Genomic DNA, 21,606 nt, shown 5'->3' on the forward strand with positions numbered 1-21,606 from the left:
GTTTTTTCAACCTTTCCTTGCAGGTGAGGTTTTCTAAACTCTTACCTTTTTTGTTGCTCACCTTTGGACTTTTTTCAGTTTGTCTTTATTGAATTTTCATCTTGCTGAATTCAGACCACAGATCTTGCTGAGGCTGGCTTGGTGCACATTCTTCCTAAATTGTGATGCCCAGAATTGGACACAATACTGCAACTGGGACCTCACCAGTGCTGAGCAGAATGGGACAATTACATCCTATGTCTTACATATAACACTCCTATTAATACACCCCAGAAACATATTAGCCTTTTTTGCAATTGCATCACATTGACGAACCATATTCAGTTTGTGGTCTACAGTAACCCCGAGACTCTTTTCAGCATACTACCACCTAGACAGTTATTCCCCATTTTGTAGTTGTGCATTTGATTTTTCCTTTCTAGGTGAAGTACTTTGCATTTAGGTTAGCTAATAGGAAAAACTCTCTAACTATTCAGGTAATTCGGGAACAGGATTCCAAGGGAGGTTGTGGAATCCTCATCATCGGGAGGTTTTTAAGAACAGGTTGGACAAAAAATCTGTCAGGGATGGCCTAGGTCTACTTGGTCCTGCCACAGTGCAGGGGGCTGGACTTAATGACCCTCCAGGTCCCTTTGACCCTACATTTCTATGATTCTATGAAAAGCCCTGGGCAAATGAACCGGAACTCAGCCATTGTCAGGCGTGTGATGGTCAGCCCTTCAGCTTACACCACGTAATGAAGAGAAGTTTAGTTGTGCTGTTCATAGCTGCTGTAAGCAGGTACCTGCTACAGCTTCAACCTATTTACACCTTAAAGTACTGCACTAAGGCTCAGATTTTAGGAGTTGCTGCACTCAATGATGCAAGGCCTAGCTGATTTAGGAACCTAAATCTCATTATCAAAAGGGATTTAGGCACTTGGGAGACTAAATACCATCAACTGTTGACTTCTGAAAATGAGATTTAGGCTCCTAAATCTGCTAGGAGTTGCGACACTGGAGTGCAGTAATGCCTAAATACCTCTACAAATCTGGGCCTAAGACTAAAAGAAGAGGATTGACTATTCAATGAAAATAAAACTCTGGCTGCCTAGCTATTTCAGGAGGATGATAAAGTACTTAAAACCAGCACAAATGCAGAGGCTGGAGGTCTGTGTCTTACTAGGAGACTTCTCCATATTCAGCTTGTAGCTTTGATAAACATTTCTATTTTAGTGTACAAAACTGTGTGAGGGATATTACTCAGCCCTATCCTTTTAGTGCTTTGGATGTTTCTAGAGCGTAATAGTCAGCCACTAACTTTTTATACTTTGAAATATTTTGAAAGGGATTGAATAATCTATTATATAAAATAATCTGTTTAACACCAAAAGCTGATGTTTGCATTGGGTTACAGAGCCTGAGACGAAGTTTGCCCTGAATTTATTATAGGCTGAATGAGTAAACTCCTTGCGTGAAACCCCCACTGAAGTCAATGGGACCAGGATTTCATCTCTTATTTACAGCTTTCAATTTAAGTTTTCCAGAACACTCAACTCAGTTATTCACATTTGCAGTGAACTTTCTTTTGTGTATTAGGCTGTTGTGTGATTGTCATGGCAGCCCCACACAGCTACAGGTGCTCAGTCTTCTCCTCCAGGGCTCTTTATTTTACATTAGGGCCCATGGGTGCAACAATAATATAAATATTTAAATCAGAAGTCCTCTGTACAGTTTTACGCTTGACAAAATTTACCAACTTCTACAATATGTTGTGTGAAGTCATTAAAATACTTTGACCAATTTTTCTATTAATCTCTTGAAATTTAAGCTTCATTCTCAAATGGAAGTGGTTTGTAAGGAGCAATTTTATTACAGACGGAAATCTCAAATTTCTAGCTCTATTCATTGCAGGTCTTAAAGTCCTAAAAGCAATTTAAATAAATTGTGAAGCTCTATATTTATTGGAGAAAGGGAATCTTTTCTATTAATTTTGTACAAGTTTCACAAAGTATAACTATTCAGTGAACAATATCAATGTATGAAAACACCAAAGTAGGACGGAGTCCTTTAAAAATGTGAGACCAGCAGTGACTCAACAAAACAGCAAGGGCCAGGCCTGCAAAAAATATTTAAAATATACACGAGGTTTCCTTGTAACCTTATTCATGCAAAAGAAGAACACAGATGCTCATGGTTACCCACTATCATTTGACACTGAAGTTCTCTTGTACAATTTTTGTTTTCTTACACAAATGCAATGAGAACATGATAAACACTTGCCTCCTTCCAGAGATGGTCTTTACATTATTTTGGATAATAAACAAAGAAGGTTGCAAACACAGAGTCTCTCTCTCTCCCTGTACAGATCTTGTTCTAATTTTGGTAAACTAATACCTCCTCCCAATACACACCCCCCCCCTAATTATTAATATGAAAAACACAAATGCTGCTAGCTAAACACCTCAGAATTCAGAAGACTCTCAAGCAGCACTAAACAAAAAACAATCTTTGAACAGAAAAAATGTCTGAATGCACCATCATGTATTAAGGATTCATCCATGCACTCAAGAAAAGCCATTAAACTGCTACACATTTAAATGTAGTGAAAACACTACTTTCACTATTTCAAACTTTGGCATCGCTATATAAACAAAAATGATACAAACTACTAAACATATAGGGGGCATGTCTTAGTGACTACTGGATATCTCCCATACTGGTGTTTGAGGCAGCTTTTTCTAGCTCATATTATTTAAATAAGAACCCATATCAAATAATATTGCAAGTTAAAAGTATTTAAACAATGTGCGTTCCCTAATAAAGTCATCTGTAGCAGCATTACTAGTTCAAGATGAAAGCTTCAGGTCCATTTGTGTTTGTGGGTAAGGAAATATTCTTAAAGACAAGAGCCCAAGGGCATTCCCACAACAAATGTGTTGCGGAAATACTAGCAACTTAAAAAAGGAATAAAAAATGCAAGAGGACTAATACCGAACAACGGAACTTAAAATCTACATGGTACAATCTGAGAACGAATACATGACTTTGTTGTATACTTTCACCTATGGTCCCACAACAAATTTAGTTTTTATTTCAACTCTCGATGGTAATTTAACTTTTATACCAAAAATTTCACTGTTACACATAGATAGCTATAAAGTTTCTTTTCTTTTCAGATGGACTGGTACCTTAGATGAGACTTCTTAAACACCCTTAGGTTATATTCTTAACTAACCAACATGAAATCTACAACAATGGAACTAACCCAGCAGCACCACCATCCTTGCAAGATTTTCATAAGCATGCAGATGTAGCAGACCGAAAGCGCACAGCATCTATCCCTTCTGCCTCTACACACCACCACCATTAAATTGTACTCTGCAAGAAGGAATTTCATTCCCCTGCTAAAATGCATGGGTAGCAGTGCAACGAAATCAGGTTAAATGCAAATAACACCATCTACAGCTGTAAATCCGGCTGTCCTACAAGGAAAACACGAACTAAAACACCATTTCCTCCTTCCACAAAAAAAATCTCAAAAATAAATCACAAAGGGAGCTAGTGGGAGCTGCAGCTTCCCACTGTCTCATGACGAGACAGCTACAATGATCTTGAAAATCGCAGCTGGCCAAACCCTGCCTCCCATTTCCTCCCTGGCTGGCTTCATGCATCCCCAGCCAAACGCTCATGTGAGCTGCTCAAGCCAACCCTGAGCTGGAACAGTGACATCACCTCTCACAGGCCCTGGCAAACTCCGGTGTTTACAGTCGGGGTAAGCCGGGGACCACAGCGAGAGTCCGGACCAGCTTCTCTGTGCTCGGCGCTGGGCGCTTTAGGGCCAGGACCCCGCCGCCTGCCAGCACAGGTGGCTTTGTCCCTCCCAGGGGAGCAGCTCGGCTCGCTCCCCGGGGGAGGAAAGAGAAAAGCTCCGCAAAGCAGGAGAAGTTTGGCTGAAGCTCGTGGGCAGGAAACTGCCGCGCCAGTGAAGTGGCTCCGCTCGCAGGGATCGGGCCCTGGCCCCGATCCGGCCTCTCTCCGCGTCCGCTCGTTCCCCGAGTCCCTTGTCGGGGCCGGACTCGGCGGGCCCCGGGCCCCCAGCGGGACGCGGCCGCGGGCGGTTCCCAGGCAGGTGTCACATTCAGTGCACGAGCCCCACACCGCTAGTCCCGAAGCTGCTCCGGACAGAGCAGCCCCCGTCCGGCCGCAGGTCCCGAGTCTCCCCAGAGCCTGGAGCCGGTGTCCGCGTAACGCTACAGCCGCCGCAGAGCAGGGGGGGTCGGGACCAGCCCCCCGAGCCCGGGTCGCTGCAGGAGCCGCGCCGAGCGCACCTACCTCCGGGAGCAGCCGCGGCGGAGGGGCTGGGGAGGGGCGCGCTGCTCCCCCCGCTGCACCAGCCCTGCCGCAGAGCCCCGCGCTGCCCCCGCCCCGCGCCGCGCCGCGCCGCGCCGAGCCGAGCCCCCGGCCGCCCCATGCCCGGCCGCCGCGCACGTGCCCAGGGACACAGCCGCGGCCCGGCCCGGCCGCGCGGAGCCCGCAATGCAGCCGCCCGCCCCGCCGCGTTATGACAAACCCTGGCGCTGGGCCCATAGCGCCCGGCCCCCGCCCGGCCATCCCCGGCCGGTCGCTACGGGGCACACGGCGCTGTGTCTACACGGCCGGGGAAAGCGTGTTTGTAAGGGGGGGGGCTACGCCCCCGCCGGCAGCTCCGGAGCTGCTGGGGGGGGGGGGCGGGGAGTGTTTTCCAGTAGATCAGGGCTGCCCAGAGGGGAGGGGGGGCCAAGTGGGCCAATGTGCCCCAGAGGGCCCCCCCCCATGAGTGTTTTTCCAGGGCCCCAGAGCAGGGTCCTTCACAGAGCCCCAGGCCCTTTAATTTGCCTGAGGGCGCCGGGAGCTCCCAGCCACCTCTGCAGCGGGGAGCCTTAGGGTTGGCTAAGGCCCTGGGGTTCACAACTGGTGCCCCAGGGCCTTTAACTCTTGAGAGGCCCCGCCTCTTCCCATTGAGGTCACGCCCCCCTCAGGACTCCGGCAGTGGCATTACCAGTACATTAACTTTCACCCCTGACCTGAGTTAAGAACAGGGCCGGCTCTAGCCACGGTGCTGCCTCAAGCACAGGGGCGCTCTGCCACTCGCCGGTCCGTGGACCTCCTGGAGCCGTGCCTGCGGATGCTCCACCAGAGCCACGGGACCAGCAGACCCTCCGCAGGCACACCTGCGACAGGTCCACCGGAGCCGCCCGCCGCCCTCCTGGCAACTGGCAGAGTGCCCCCTGCGGCATGCCGCCCCAAGCATGCGCTTGGCGCGCTGGGGCCTGGAGCCGGCCCTGGTTAAGAATACCCCTTTTTTGGAGTGCAGACATTCAAGCAATAGGAACAGCCCGGTGGAGTGAAGGGACGGGATATGTATGGTGTAGACTAGAGCTGCATGTGCTGCTCCACCTGCTGTACCCATGGGAAACTCCGACTTTATCTGTCTGCACAGCCCACCAATAGTCAGGGACGAAGCTGGGGTAGCCAGGAACTGATTAAAGTCCCATCTATACTACACATTGTGATTATGCAATAGCCAGGTCCCCCCTGACACACTGTAGTGCAGAGGCCAGGGACCTTAAACTCCATGAACTCCCGTCAATTCTCCCATGGCCTGTTTTCACATCGGTTATCTGCTCAAGCTCCTAGCTAAGTCCACACACAGCTCTTACGGTGGGATAGGAGCTATAGACACCATCCCCAACTGTGAGAGCAAGGGAAGATCCCAAGCTGGTGCTGTCATCATACTGACCCACACACAGCATCTCCATCTCGCACTCCTATCACTCCCTGATCATAGGTAGCGCAACAAAAATTGATTTTGGGAAACTAAGAGCCAGGGCTTTATTGCTGGGCTGAAGGAGAGCTGAGGTGGGGCTTATCTCAAAGAGGGTGCAAACCCCAAACAGGAAAAAGAGATAGAACTAGGAGTAATAGGAGGAAGACAGAACAGTGAGAGAGAAAACATTCTCAGGGGCTGGGCCACGACTGTGGAATGAACTCCCCCAGGCACTAAAGGCCATCACCAACCTCATCACCTTCTACTCCAAGTGGAAGGTGCAATTCTTTGCCCTTAACTGCTCTAACATATAAATAGCAACATATACATTTTAAAAAATTCAACTCTTAAAACCCTGCCAAAACAGGACACTCCACTCCAGCCCCAAGCTTAGGTGTGTAATCAATTGCATCATGCACTATCAGAAAGTCCTTAGATACTACAGTGATAAGCATGGTATAAGATGCTATATGGAATACAATGAAATGAAGAAAGGGGAAATTCAGGCTGAAGATCGGGAAAAGTTTTCTAAGAGCGAGTGATACTGAGCTGCAGAATAGGATCTAAAGTGAAGTGCTGGAAGGCAGCACTGCCTGTGGAGGACATAAGGATGTAGAGGTCCCACTCCTCCAGACATCCACATATTTAACTTTACTGAGAAGAATGGTAGTAAAGTTTCATAGATTCATAGAGTTTCAGGCCAGACGAGACTATTATTTTATCTAGTCTTAATCAGTTAACATATGCATAAATGTTTGCAGGATTGGGGCTATATTACCCATTTTCATCTGTCATTTAAGAGGCACAAAAAAAATACAGTACAGTGCTGTGTTAAACATAAACTACTAAAAAAATAAAGGGAAAGCAGCATTTTTCTTCTTCTTAGTAAAGTTTCAAAGCTGTATTAAGTCAATGTTCGGTTGTAAACTTTTGAACGAACAACCACAATGTTTTGTTCAGAGTTACAAACATTTCAGAGTTACAAACAACATCCATTCTGGAGGTGTTCGTAACTCTGAGGTTCTACCTTACAGTGTTTGCAGCCTCTGAGGAGAAGGCAAAGCATAAATTTGTTAGTCTCTAAGGTGCCACAAGTACTCCTGTTCTTTTTGCAGGCCTGCTGAGGCAGTTTGACTTGCTGGGGAATTCACAGTGTAGGCAGGGAACTGAGCAACCTGCCTGGGAATGCTCCAGTCAGGAGGGAGAAAGACACGTGTCTTTGCCCAAGAGAGATGATGGCTAGGGAGCTGGAAGCCTATGAATGGGTGCCCTTGCTGGACCACAGAAGGGGAATATACAGGTGTAGTTACCCCAAACTGTGACACCTTCTTCCTACAATACCTCTTATATGTCTTGGAACTCTTCAGTCTTGCTGTCTTAGTGTATGAGTCTCTATGTGTGGTTCTTTGTAGCTGTATTGTATTTCACTTCTAAAAACCACAAATTAAAATGTTTACTAACTTCCTTCCCTGTACATTTTGAAAATGTCTCATCCATCTCAGATAGAAAGAAGGATCATACTGCAGATACTGCTAGATAAACAGGAGTGTTAGGGTATGTCTACACAACAAGTGCTACAACTGCAGCTGTGCTGCTGTAGGGTAAACACTTACCACAGTGATGGAAGGCTTTTTTCCATCACTGTAATGAATCCATCCCCTCGAGAGGCAGTAGGGCAACGGAATAATTCTTCCGTCGACCTAGCTGTGTCTGCACGGAGCTTACATCAGCTTAACTAAGTCTCTCGGGGGTAGGGGGGTGAATTTTCTACTCCCTTGAGTGACATAGCTAAGTTTTAGGTAGTACCTGGCCATTGTCTCTAGGGATCTGATCCAAAGCCCACTGAAGTTAATGGAAAGAATCCCATTAACTTCAGTGGGCTTTGTATTAGGTCCCATACACACGCTTAAAATGAGATCACCACCAAATGCAGGGATTGTCAGTTTTAGGTACTCAGCAATATAATTTGTGCTTCTGTAGAAACAGTCAATATGTGGCATGATACCCATTAGTGGGCTCACCTGAGGGGAGACACAGAAAGTGCTTCTACATAAAATACCAGAGTTAGTCCCAGCAGCTCATTTAGTTTCTATTTTCTTAGGTAATAAAGTTGTTAGAACTGAGAGCAAACAATATAAGTCCAACGGTTTCCAAAAACACAAACCATGTTTCTTTGGAAACCATTAGTTTAAGCTAATGGAAAATTTCCTGACAGTTTTTGAAAGCAGTAGTTCTCACGTTGTGTAGTGTGGAGACCTGGCTGTTAATATGATAGGGGCTGCTAAATCATATTCAGGACAGATAAAAATACAATACTTTCCTACTCCTCCTTCTCCATGTGAGATTGTTTTAATGTACAGTGGGTGGGAGGGAACGTGGGCCATCACTGTGAAAGTCTGAGACTTGCTAATCGTAATTTTTATGAAGTCTAAGGCTATGTCTACACTACCGCGGTAAGTCAACCTACACTATGCAACTAGTCGACATACTTTAAGTCAACTTACTGCGAGGTCTACACTATAGGGGGTTGACGGAAGAAACTCTCCCATCGACTCACCTAACTCTTCTCATCGGGGGTAGAGTACAGGGGTCGACTGGAGAGCGATTTGCTGCCTTCCCTGGACCCGCTAAATCAACCGCCAGTGGATCAATCTCAGAGCGTTGATCCCAGCTGTAGTGTAGATCCACCCTTAGTTAACTAAAAGTGTTCACATAATGACAACTCACTTCAGACTACATGTTTAATACTGCCTAAATTACAGATAGTGGGGGTGAGAGGAGAGACAGACAGACAAGTTCTTCAAGTGAAAAGGAAAAAGGCAAACCAAACTCTCCTGTACCAGCTCTCTGAAGCTCTTAAAGCTGCTTTAAACTAGACCTGGATTTAGTTATTCCATGTGTCAGCTCACAGTGGTGATTATCCTAGTGCAATCCTGCAGGAGATTTATGATTTTAATAAACACTTGGAGATGAAATACATGGTCCCACTTGAGGCTTCCCTTCCTGTGCAATTCTACTTCTCTTTTCTAGCATCCGGCGCACAGTGGAAAATGGGAAAGAAGAAATTTTCCTTTTTCTGACAGTTTCTTGTTATAGCTCAATACTCAATTCAGGCCAAATTCAGCCCCAAAGTAAAGCAGGATCAGTCTCCAATTTGCCATAGTTTTCCCACCCCTGAATTAGCACACCACAAATAAGGGACCAAACGACAAAGGACTGTGATGTGGAAGGGGTCTCTCTTGGATGTGGTGCTTATGCAACTGGTGTCATCCAAGTATTTTTATTTGTTATCAGTAGAGTAAAAGAAAGGAAGAACCATCTAATCTCTATGTTAATTTATTTTTCCTGCAAGATCTATCTGGGAAAATCACCATTATTGTAAATTGCTTCTTTCAGAATGTGCATGGATCTTTGAAATAACTGAGGACACAGATACCCCTGTTGGTAGGAGGATAGTTAAAGCACAAAGATGCAGAGTTAGCAATAGTACTTACTCTTAATAAAATCAATGCTAAAATGGTATTTGTTGTTTGAATGGAATCTACTTGCTTGAATAAATAAATCAACATTGAAATGCCCTCGTAATTCCCCTAATCTATTGTTTGTTATAATAATGTTTAGTTATTACCCAGGTCATTAAGACTGTGACCATGAATGTGCTGTGGTGGGGTATCACTCAAACTGCTAAACTAGTTCCAAGAAACATGTTGTGAAGTGGCCAGTCTCGTAAGAGCCTTTACATACTAAAGAGATAAGACAATGAATTCCTACCTCTCCTCAAACTTAGTTTCTAATGATTACTCATACTCAACCTGCATTAACTGCAGCAAAATCAACACGGAGTCCGGTGGCACCTTAAAGACTAACAGACTTGGTTTTTTACTCACAAAAGCTTATGCCCAAATAAATCTGTTAGTCTTTAAGGTGCCACCGGACTCCTCATTGATTTTGTGGATACAAATGAACACAGCTACTGCTCTGACACTGCAGCAAAATGTATTTCATGTCAGGCATGATCATATTTACTTAAGAAAAGTCACACTGACACTAACTTGGTTTTTTCTAAAAAGACATAAATCTTAGTAATGCATATGTCAACTGGTACCAGCCATTAAATACACTCAACTTGGTCAACAATTTTATATGTCATCAGTTAATCATCTACTATGTGAAGTGTGTATGAATAGGTGTCTGGATATTTGTGAATAGGCCTGCCTCTTTATTTAAAACACCAGGGTGAATGATTTAAAAATGAGGGAAAGAGGAGTAAATAGGAAAGAAGAGAAGTAGTATTGCACGTGTGAGTGCTGGGTCGTGTTGGTGACCTGGGATACACAGGAGGTCAGACTGATCTAGTGGTCCCTTCTGGCCTTAAACTCTAAGACTTTATGACTCTAAGTGAAAGAGGAGAACACATATGCCCCACACCATCCCTCATGTCAGACCAGGAAAATTAGTGAATTTCAGCTCAGCTAGTTCCCTCCTACTCAGCCGGGCAGGGTGGGAAGCACAGTTTGCTTCCCTGTAGAGTGGGCAGAGGCCCCTCCAAACCTAGAGATGTCTTAGGACTCTGGGGAAATCTGTGAATCCCAGGGCACCTACAGAGGCCTGAGGGTTTTGTTTACAGTCTCGAAAATGCTCCATGCAGCAGACCCCTCCCCAGTGGCTGCTGCTCCAAATCCACATGGAGGAGGAATCAGTGTGAGGCTGTACCTCCACTAGCAAAAATTGGACACACAGTTCACCATAAGTGGTAGTAACACTACATAGCGTAAACAGGATGTAGGTGTTTGCACCATCATGTCATCTGACCAACTGCATCTTGTCTACACTACAGCTTTCACTGTTATTATCAGTTGTGGAGTGAATTACAACTCCAATTTTTGTGTATGTAGACAATGCCTAAAATAATGCCAGCAGAGTCAGCATTATTTTCTCTTGCCACTTCATGAGAGACAATGCCAGACTCATCCTCAGCATGCCTTCCTCCACAGCCTCTGAACCCCTCAGCCCCACACACTCAAGACAGAGGAGCTTCCCCATCATTAGGATAAAAGGAGGGCATGGCAGAACCTCGTTCTTTCCATCAAATTCCCACCCTCTCCTATTTCTGTACAGCCAACCTCAGATCTGCTCTATTGAACAGCCATCACCAACACAACTGGAGAGGAGCATAAACTACCCAGAAAGGTGAACACAAACAATGCTTTCAACTGATTTCATTTGATCTGATATTCAACCTTCTGAGCAGTGATGCTCTTTGAGTTCTATGGCTGGGAAGCCTATATATGTGTAAGGTAGTACTGGGATTAATAACAACATTGGGTTATTTTATCTTATTAAATGTGATTTTGGAGAAAGCAAAGGAAGGGCGAGTATGTCATGCTGAATGAACATTTTCTAAAATGTCTCATGATCTTATTTCTGTGCCCTACAGAGCTGTGAGTGACTGTCTCTCTTTACGACTTCTGTAGAGCTGAGTCATCAGGCCCCTCAAATGTTGCTTATAAGAACATAAGAATGGCCGTACCGGGTCAGACCAAAGGTCCATCTAGCCCAGTATCTGTCTACTGACAGTGGCCAATGCCAGGTGCCCCAGAGGGAGTGAAGCTAACAGGCAATGATCAAGTGATCTCTCTCCTGCCATCCATCTCCATCCTCTGATGAACAGAGGCTAGGGACACCATTCTTTACCCTTCCTGGCTAATAGCCATTTATGGACTTAGCCACCATGAATTTATCCAGTTCCCTTTTAAATATGAAAAGGATGATTCACCCCCTGTGACAGTAGGTTGCCCCAGCTACCAGTCCTAGTGAGAGACAGCTTCCTGTGCTTCTGGGATTATTACTATGAGACACCGTACTGAACAGAGAAAATCACTTAATTTAGCCAGACTTTGGGCTAAGGAGAAAGTTGTTTTAAAAAAGTAACTGGCCGGTTTAATCTACAAACAGGTAACAAGGAAACAGTTGTTTATAGCTTAAAAACTCAGAAGATTTTTTCCCCAAACATTTTAGTGTAAAATTTAGTAAGACTAAGGGGCTCAACCAGGAAAGCACTTCAGGTTGCTGCAGCCTTGCCTCCCCAGGCCCTGTCTACACTAAGGACATTTTCTAAAAAATCCTTTAGTTGCTAACACTAGTGGGATGTTTTCATAAAGTGTCCTTAGTATAGACTGACGCTTTGGACAATATCGCTCCCACAAACAATTGAACCCTCTCGGAAAAAGCATTTTTGGTGTCACACATTGTATTACTGTCAGCAGAAAGTCTCACACTCCGCTTAAAACCTTAAAAGTAAAACTGGCAGATTTTTGCTTTTGAAGGAAACACACAAAATCCAACTTCTTATTGCGTTTCCCTAGTCCTGTCTGCTTTCGCCTCCCATGTACAGACCGCCTGCATTCACTGGATCTCTGGAGAAAGTATTTGTTGATAATTCTTATCATACAATTTTTTTGCACTTACATGACATGCTTGAGTGAGTGAGAATGATTCACAAAGAGGAGATGACAATCTCTTTGGTGCTTTAAAAATAACCACAGTAAATTATTCCTGTTCACCTTCATACTCCCCAAACACATTTACAGAAACAGGCACAGCAATACATACTTACATTTGATTATTGTACTATGTCTATCTCCTTAGGCATTTAGAATCTTATCCTGCTCCCAGTGATATCAATGACATTACTCCCACTGGCTTCAGTGGAAGCAGGATTGTGCTTGTGGTACAGAGCTGATCTATGTTAGGTATCTCCTGACATAATTAAGCTCCTATGGGCAAAGTCCAAGGAATGTGATGTGGAGCACATCAGTTAATCCCAAAAGAAATTACCAGTAAGGACAGGATGAATGTGATCAGCTCCAGCAAAGATTCCTTTCTAAATAGTGTAGCATGTTTTAATCATCAGTCACAGAATAAACACAGACTTTCCAGACAAAATCATGTCTGAATATGAAGCAAAACAAACTCACAAGACAAAATCCAGGACACAAAATGAAATACTCCATGCCGCAATTCTGCCACATAGCCTTTGCTTAGAAAAACAGAAAAAAAGTCAACTCAGAAAACTCAGTGAAAGCAACATTAAAATAAATAATATAAAAATATCCAAAAAAACCCTTATCATGCCCCCAAAAGATCACAAACAAAACAAGAATGAAAGAGACAATACAGATTTTAGCAGAAAAATAAACACTGAGCATCCACGCCGACTGACCTGACATAAAATGGAAATACCAAGCAGAATGGCATGAATACAAAAAGTTGCTGTTTTAAACTTAATATTTTATATGACTCTCCTGTGCATACTACAGCTAACAATAGCAATATTTACATAAAATATACACATTCCTATAAGGGGCATCCCTGTTGTACAGATGTCAAATTTTCAGCAAGTGCATAAGATGCACCAATATATAAATCTTTAACTAAAAAATTTAAGATTTAGAAGTATAAAGTGAAATTTGCATCCATCCACGTAAAGAGAGGAGCACGGACTCTGACAGCACAAAAGCAACTGCTCGTTTCAAATGTGTTAGACAGATAGTAGCTTTGTGTATCAAACCAAAGTTCGCTGGGCAACAGAGGAGCAGGGTTACTCCATTGTATAAAGGGAGCAGGAATTCTGAATCTAGAATATCTGTAATCAGTTAAGAGTCAAAACAGCAGACTCAGAGGTTACCATTATTCCAGACCCCAAAACACTTTGTAGGGCCCCATAACCACCCCCAAGGGCCAGGATAGGGTTATATGCTCAGTATATAGTCAGTGTATATTCTTGCTTTCAGAGAAAGCGCTCAATGCTGTACATACATGCTCTACAAGGCAATGACATCTGAATTCCAAGAGTGCAAACATACTACTGAGAGAAGCAGTTCCTGAATTAATACTGAGGTGAGCATTCACCAGTGTTATTACCAGACACATTACACAAATCACTATTATCAAGCTATGGAATGCCACACCAGTTTGGCTAAGAAATGTCAAAGCTGCTACCACAAAGTGCTGCTTCAGCTACCCCATGAGCAGTGCTACCTAGCACACTTTCATGGTCTCTCAGGCACAAATGCACATAGTCTCTTTCTTTTCCACCACATTCACTTTCAATCTTGTTCTCCTGCACAGGGATTGGTTACCTAGGGTGTGACAGGGTGCTGGGTAAAGGGTGACAGATTCAGCCCTCAGTCATGCCAGCTCCTCTTTAGGGGAACAATTTAGAGTTGGCTGGGGATAACCTGGCCCTAATTGGGGAGGCGGAGACAGCTGCTACCTAGTTAGCCTGGGACTGCATAAAAGTCTCAGGGGAGGAGGCCGGGGGAGGGCAGGAGAAAAGACAGAGAATGGAAGCAGGGTGGTAGCTCTTCCCTCCTGTCTGCAGATGGTAAAAGGCTATTTGTATGTGGTGAAACAGTGGTGGGAACAAGCCTAAGAATAAGGTACACCACTGGTCACAAAACCCAGGGTCTCGAGTGACTTCGTGAGCCTAGCAGAGGCAGAAGCAAAGGGATCCTGCCACACTCCCCTACATAGGGGTAGGAGAAGAGTACAAGATGCCCAGCTGGGAGGAAATTGGTCCTTTCCTTTTCCCCATGTGGTGTGAGTGTCATCCCCTGTTTTAACTGTGTTCTAGGACTAGCCCCTTCTTTTGGGGAACTGATGGCCTGTTGAGCTGCCTGTAAACAAGGGGTTTGTAATTCTGTTCTTTGCCAATGCCACAGTCCTGCTGTAGGAGACAGTTTAGTGACACTGCACAGACAAATGGAGGCATTTCAGTGTTTCCCAAGTTCCGTTGCTAACTTCAGACATAGGCAATATATAACCACTACAAAGGTGTCTGGGAAATGTCAACGCTCATATCACAGAGTGAAAGCAAGCGTCAGCACTGCCAGGGTGTCAGACTCAGGGGAGCCTGCACAGAAAAGCTAGAGGCTAAGCCCTCCCTCCCCAGCATGGCTGAAGAAGGCCTTTGTAATGGAACATCAGTGTCCTAATGACTGAACGCATGCTGCAGTCTTGATGTGTAGCTATCTCAGGAGGAAGCCAGGACTGATACAGACAAGGAAAAATTGTCTCCGCTCCCACCTCCAGCTGTAGCTGTAGCCCCTTTACTCCGTCTGCATCTCCCCTGCCCGCTCCACAGCCCTGCTCCTAGCTTGGGGGCGGCAGAGACGGGTAAGGGAGTGTGGTCCTCAAAAGTTTGGGGACTGCTGTCCTAGAACTAGGGCCCAGTCAAGTGCAGAAGGCAGCTGTTTTTTAATCATCAAATCAAAATCCTGCAACATTGGAACAAATTCCAAATGTCAACACATGGATAAGGATGTTGTGCAGGACAAAGGTGGCTTTGTCCTCAAAGAGTGTCAGTTCTCTCATCTTTAGTTACACTGTTATGAGCAAAATAGATCACCTCCAAAGAAATAAATAGTTTCTTACCTCTTCTCTTCAGCTACACGACAGCTGTGCCTCTGCCTACGGTTTGTTCTAGGCCATATATTGGGAAGAGTTTAACACATCTGTTTCTTTATCTATAGCACTTTAGTATCTTAGAATTATAGAACTGGAAGGGACCTCAAGAGGTCATCTACTCAAGTCCCCTGCACTCCTTGCAGGACTAAGGATTATCTAGACCATTTTTGATAGATGTTTGTCCAACATGCTCTTAAAAATCCCCAATGATGGAGATTCCACCACCTTCCAAAAATCTTGTGGGTTCTTTAAATTGAATAATTCATTTTTTAATCAAAACAAACACTTGATCGATAAAACCTTTAAATATTAATGCACCAAAAGTTGATTTAAAAGAAAACCCTGCATCATGTCCCTTATGTAATGCATCTGACTCAGACAGTCCTGATTGTTTTTGTAAGTTTCATGGGTCAGGGATCATGACTTTCTATGTTTGCAAGTTTGACACTCTGTACCCTAAAGCAACACCCTGGCACCTCCCACATCTACCAGGGTGATATGATGTGTTTTGTACAAAATTATGATGCGAAGTTACGAAGTTTTGCGATGTATGTGTTACTGAAATATATTGTAAGGTTGGGAACACTCATACGCAGCCTTTCAGGTACAATGATGAAGACACCAGATAGTGTAGATCAGTGTTTTTCAAAGTACAGGTCGCGACTCAGTACTGGGTTGTGGAATGTCAGGCACTGGGTCGCCTTGCTGATTCAAATTATAACGACTGTTGCCATGCAGCAGCTCTAAAGGGCCGCTCAGCAGGGACCTGGAGAGAGAGTGGTGGAGGAGTGGGAACTGGGAGGGGAGCAATTTGGGTCTTGCAGGGCTGCTGTGGGCCTCTCCCCTGTCCCCGGAGCTTGCTGCTTCCAGTGGGGAGAGAGGGACCCTTCCCCCGGAGCTCCCTGCTGCCTGCCAGAAAGGAGAAAGAGAGACCCCTTCCCTGGAGCTAGCTGCTGCTGGAGGGGAGAGGGCTAGGGGAAGTCCTCTGGCCCCAGCCCGGGGACAGCCTGCCTGCACCCCAAACTGCTCATCCCTGGCCCCACCCCAGAGCTTGCACCCCCAGCCAGAGCCCTCACCCCTCCACATCCCAATACTCTGCCCCAGCCCTGAGCCCCTGATCCCAGCTCCACCCTAGAGCCCTCACCCTCACGCCTCACTTTCTGCCTTCTCCCACACTCCTTATCATAGGCTTACTAAGGCTAGTCGTTAGTTATGTAAAGTGGGTTAAGCTGGAATGTTTTGCAATATTATGATTTTGTGAAAACTCTAGTCAACGGATATAATTCTGTTGGGTCAGGGGCATCAACAATTTTCTTCAAATGAGTCACAAGGAAAAAAGTTTGAAAAATCTCTAGTATAGATGGCCCATTAAGAGGAATACACGCACTAATAAGGATTACCCCAGGAACTATACAATGGAAACCTCTCAGAGAGCATGTACACAATGGAGGCTGTTGGACTCACATCACAGCAAAGGATCCTTCCAGTAAGCTGGAAGAAGCGATAAAATGGGGAAGTGACATCATCACTTGGCTTCACTCCTATTTTCCCCTCCTCCCCAACTCAACACCTGGAATCATATCTGGAGGATAAAGACTTTGAATGGGGGAGGATTCTCCCATCCTGGAAAGGAGTTCCAACCTGTGTATGGAGGATCTGTAAACTGCTTGATTCAAATCCTGTCTAGTTAATAGAACTCAGATTGCAAATTTGTTTTATTTCTTAGGTAACCAACTGTGATCTGTATGCTATTTCTTATAATCCCTTAAAATCTATATATATAAAACCTAAAATAGAAATATATATAATATATAAAACCTAAAACTGTGTTGTTTATATATAGCCATTCTAAAACTGCCAGTAAGAGCTATATTATACGAATAATTGCTCACACCTGAGATCCTTGTGTGACTAAGTTGGAAATGGACTTCCCCTTTGGTGAGCTTACTTGGAATATGAGAGATTTTATTAACCCTGCCTTCTTCCTCCAGTGGTATCTGTAGCAGGAATCATTAAGGGTGCTAAACAATGTAGCGTAAACCAAAATGTTCCTCTGCATTAATTAATTTCAAATCAAAAGTTTAAAACTAAGTGAATATTTGCAAGTTATAAATTCCCCTTGAAATCTTTCCCCCCCAAGTCTATGCAGTTGACAGCAGGGCTAGGATTTAGAACAGTACAATTAAGGCAAACAGAGAAAAGAACATGTAGAGGAAATCACAGATCTGTTCTATCCATGGAATGAATCCACATGGATTTAGACCTTATTACAGTAAGCTGGCATTTGCTCTTCTAAGCCCTGGGAAAAGTTGCTGGCCTTTTAAATAAACTGGTGTTTTGCTGCATTCAGAGTATTGTGCAGGAAGGCAGAGGCCTCTGATATGCCATGGTTAGCGTAATTATTCAATCTTTTCCCCTGAAGGGTCTCTGCATTGCAGCTTTTTTTTTTTTTTTTTTTTTGCTGTTAGCAATGCCCTAGTTTGTTCTCTGCTGCAATCCCCCTCCTCCACGTCCTCCGCCCCCCATCTCCACATCTCACACACTTCCACTTCATAAGGAGTTCTAACGGAGTTTGCCCACTAGTCAGCACCCTGGGCTCACAGACAAGCTACAGGACAAAGGAAACTGCATTCCCAGTCAGAGTGGCCATTTTCCACCCCTCTGCCATCTAAATTCACTAGTATTCCCAGGGAACTGAGCAGAGGATTTTTAAATTTTTCCCTCCCCCTCTCTGTAATGAAAAGATGATTAACGGCTGCAGGGGACTGAGCTTTTCATCACAGCAGCTCCTGCTCGCAAAGACAGCTACAGGCATTATCCCAAGCACTGCTTGGCAGATCAGGATTTTCTAACACCAGTGAACTGAATGGTTCCTATATGCAAAGATGTCTCTGGTTTAATACGAATAGTAGGAGCAACCCAGGAGCACCGTTCCTCATCACTAACAGAGAATCTTCCCTAAATACTCCAGGACAAGATGACTATGTTTTCCTTGAGATTATTTTCAACACGAGGATTGTCTGTACAAGGATGCCTGTTTTGGGGAGGAGGTATAGGGTGGGATGTCCCAGTTCTCTGTGCATTTGTGTTTTGGTCTAATTTGCTATGGGAGGTGTCTTGAGGGTTTCACTTGCACTGAGACATTGGCACATTCACAAAATTACTCCATGCACTTGATAGAGAGACTTCAGATAAACATGCGCTGAATTAGTTTTAAAAACCCATAAGAAATAAAAGAAAGGGACTCCACTCTTTTACTCTGCGTATCCTGATAAACACATAATGGTCCATAACGTTACAGTGTTGGAAATGATTTTGCTCTTTCTAATCTAGCAGTTAAACTGATTAATTCCATCTGAGGAGAGGAGACCACTGGAGTTTGTTGCTGACACCCATCTTTAGTGTAGATGGACTGTTACAATACTAGTGTCCCAGCCACTTTCCTGATAAAGAATCTGCCAACCTATATCCCCCTTGCAGATTCAGATGGATGTGGTATTCTTCACCTCCCTGCCCTAAACTGCTGTGAACTGTTGTCCAAGTAGGTACCCTGTGTTAGGACACGTGTCGCAGTGCCCAACACTGGAAGATGTGTATGCACTACAAGAAAGTGAGGCCCGGGGATCCAGGACACAAACTGTGCAGATAAAGGAGTGCCAATACTGTGGACTATTAAACAAAGTAAATTAGAATTTGTTCAGCCTAGTGCTTAGTTACAAATATGTGCAGTAGGTATTAAAGGCTCCAAATCCTCCTTCCCACTCTTCCTAGCTCTTTCCAGAGCAATTTGTCTCCTGGTTTCATGAGCTTTAAATCCATGTACATGCCAATGAAGGCGAGTTTTGCCCAAGCTTCCATTCTAGGTGTGTTTTCTCCCTGGCAAATTTTCTCCTTTCAGGTCCCCTGATTCACAATTTCCATTTCTCCTTGCTAGTCTCTCAGTTTTACTAAGCCTGAGGCCAAAGTATATATTTGCTCTTGCATAGTGTCAGCCATGTAAATGGGTATGCTGACCACTGCTGCAAGTTAATTAGGCTCATTCTGACTAATCCATGGTTAAACAGTCATTTTTTAATAACTGGTCAAAACATGGAATATCAAGAAACTGATTGGATAACTACTTCTCAGCCAGTCCAGAGAACTTTTATCACTCAACAGCTCTGCCTCTCTATGCACATAAGCAAAGTGGTGTGCCGGGGATGCTGGGAACCTTCATTCCCAGGTTAATTCCTTCGCATCAAATACATTCAAAATCTGGCACAAGTAGAAACTCAGACCTAGTATTTGGTAGTTTGACAAATACAGCTCACATTCAGAAGGAAGCCAGCCAGAGCTGACACTTTTCTGTAATTATAATTCAGCAAAGATTATGTGAGCCGTATAAATTAACTTTTGTTAAAAGTACAACAATCAGAATGGAGACCTTTGATTAGTAAGACTAACTCTAATAACCTCACTCAGATCATGTGCTGGAATCAGCAGAAAAGCTGGAATATCTATAAGAGGTTTTAGAATTTCTTGTTTTGTTTGAACTGAATGGATCTGTCCTTTGCTGTAGCAAAGTGCTCAGACCCTGCCATCTGCCCTCTTTCCATTCTTGGCCTCAGGACCCAAACTCTTCAGCTGAGATGCTAGCGAGAAACTGAACTAGATACTCTTAGTCTTAGTGTAATAACTGCAGCTCATTTCTATCCATCTCCCTCCTGACCCTGTCCTCTTGTCTCTGCACGTCTTTTCATCATATCCTTATTTAGGTTTAGCCCTGACTCCAGGTCTGGCCCTGCCCTGGGGACTATTTCCAGCAAGAGCCTCCTCCCCTGTGCCAAGTTTCTTCCCTTTGCCCTGCCCAGGTCCTTTCTCACTAAGCTTGGATCTACTGATACAGCCACAGGAATGATGTACCAGCAGGACAGTTTAAAAGGTAATGAAGTTAAATGCTCAGCCTCTGAAGGAACTCAACATCCCCTCTTCCCATCTTTAGCTCTCCACAGTCTTCAGTAATTTAACTTCCACTGCAACAAAAGGGGCCATCAGCTGACGTAGCATTAACTCATTTGAGTCTCCCATCCTAGCTCCCCAAAATCTGACCTGCTGGTTAAAATTCAATGAAGACAATAAGCCCATCTAAGAAAGAAAACAGATGCACAATCTTAGCAACCAACACGTACGTAAGGGATTCGATTATAGTATGAAGGTTGAGTGCTACTGAGCAGGTCCTTCTTTGACCTATGATCAGCTTGCTCCATCGTGGGTGAATACCCCCATCTGCTCTTCCAGGTAAAAGTCAATGGGATTTAGGAGCCTAAGACACTTCTGAAAATCAGACAAAGGGTCTGTCTCCACTGCAGCTGGGAGCGTGCCTCCTGGCCCAGACAGACAGGCTCATGCTAGCTCAGCTCGAGTTAGTGTACTAAAACTAACAGTGTAGATGTTGCAGCTCCAGTAGAGACTCAAACTAGCCACCCAACTCAGGCCTAGGGGGTCTGGTGGGCTTGACAGCTTGAGCTGCCACCCACTGCAACATCCTGACTGCTGGTTTCAGTGCTCTAGCTTGCGCCGAGCTAGTCAGAGTCTGTCTACTCATCCTGGGAGACTCGCGGCCAGCTGCAATGTAGACATACTCCTAAACCATGAGGCCTTGCAATGCTGAGTGGAATAATGCCTAAATACATGTAAAAACCTGGGCCTAAGCTCTCTGAGGCAGTGATTTTTCTGCTTTTCTGTTTGTACAACTCCCAGTGCCATGGGCCCATGATTCTGATGGAGCCTTGGAGTGTTAGGACAGTATACTTAACGACGATAATATTGCTTCCAGAACCTGCCCTGCAGCTATTATAGGGCTCTTAGCACTAGGTGCCCCTTAAACTTGGTTGAAGGGATTTCACACTATGGGAACCCCTGAGACAGGATCTTTCCACACATTTCAACGTAATGACAATAACTTAGCAAAATACAAAAGAGCAGCCAACAGATACAACATGACAAGCCCATAAACAAATTGTGTGTGTGCATCAGAAATATATGACTCACCCTGCCAAGGAAGAGAGACGATTAACTCAGCTAAGAGAATCAGACAGAGCAGACAAAAAGGAAAGGCTGCACCACCAATCAGCAAGAAGTAACATGCACAGTGATGTCCATTTCAGACAGAACAAATGAGTACGATCCGAGCTGCCCAGGACACTAAATGCTCCTCCTGTGCAGCACAGAGGGGTTCCTTCTTTTCCTCACACCTTCCATGACCCTACAGAGTCTTCTGCCACATGGCAAAATCCTGAGGAAACAACCCCTTACCTGAGTTCATCAGCACCAGTGATAGCCTGATGCCTACAAATCTCTCCTTGTATAGTG

General features: G+C 44.6%; 1 protein-coding gene across 10 annotated transcripts in view; it reads right to left on the bottom strand.

The window, feature by feature from the left end:
• The window catches only part of CAMTA1 (calmodulin binding transcription activator 1), an 863,171-nt gene that overhangs the window by 70,182 nt on the left and 771,383 nt on the right, over positions 1 to 21,606 (bottom strand). The window contains exon 1 of one of the 10 annotated variants that reach the window (XM_050931588.1): positions 4,314 to 4,387. The exons of 8 other annotated variants lie outside the window; for them this stretch is intronic. The gene's annotated coding sequence lies outside the window, so the exon portion shown is untranslated. Of the gene's footprint in view, positions 1 to 3,713; positions 3,877 to 4,313; positions 4,388 to 21,606 lie in introns of those variants that run through there. One more of the 10 variants, XM_050931589.1, reaches the window with a different exon arrangement.

Source organism: Gopherus flavomarginatus, chromosome 21 (assembly GCF_025201925.1).
Source record: "Gopherus flavomarginatus isolate rGopFla2 chromosome 21, rGopFla2.mat.asm, whole genome shotgun sequence".
NCBI classification, from domain to species: Eukaryota; Metazoa; Chordata; order Testudines; family Testudinidae; genus Gopherus; species Gopherus flavomarginatus.